This window comes from Apium graveolens, chromosome 4 (genome assembly GCF_009905375.1).
Source record: "Apium graveolens cultivar Ventura chromosome 4, ASM990537v1, whole genome shotgun sequence".
Lineage (NCBI taxonomy): Eukaryota > Viridiplantae > Streptophyta > Magnoliopsida > Apiales > Apiaceae > Apium > Apium graveolens.
This window is the reverse complement of record NC_133650.1, coordinates 231,427,592-231,428,332: the sequence shown is the minus strand read 5'-3', so window position 1 is coordinate 231,428,332 and position 741 is coordinate 231,427,592.

Here is a 741-nt window from a genome sequence, read left to right as displayed (position 1 = left end):
AAACAAAGGAAATTACATTGCACAACAAGTTATGCATTTTTATAAAAGATATACATGAATTATTACCATGCATCAAGAAACATTAATCAATATTAACTCCTTATTCCTACTGAAATTAAAGCTTACTAATAAAATCCTTCCTAATGATCAAAATATTCTAACATTTCAAGAGAAATTCACATGCATGCATAACTTCGAGTTTTGCAAACAAAAACAACATATTTTCTAAATATATTCTATCATAAAATTGACATGCAAGCCTAGCATAAGCTATACCTAGATGATCACTTAGCATGCAAAGAGTTTTATCAAATTTTCACTACAAGTTTCATGCCATTATCACATAAACATACAAAAATTGAACCAAGCAACAAGAATGATCTCTAGGACCATTCATTCGGCTCCCTTAAGGTCATGGTCGAATGAAATGGAAGGGAATGGCCATTTAACATCAAGAGTTTCTTTCTCAAGACTTGGCACTTTACCATTCCTTGTAGTCCTCTCAAAACAACCTTAAATCCACAAATTGTACTTTGAGTTTCAACTAAAACCTTAACATGCAACTTTAAAACTTAAACTTTTTACTCAAAACTCCTTGGAATATATGTGATCATGGTATGGGAAGTAACATTTACTTGTGTAGAAGGTGGAAACTTGGTGGAGGAATGAAGAAAATGGGGAGGGGGTTGGTTTCGGCTGAAAAACCGAGAGAATGAGGGGGAGGGCCGAGAGTGAGGGAGT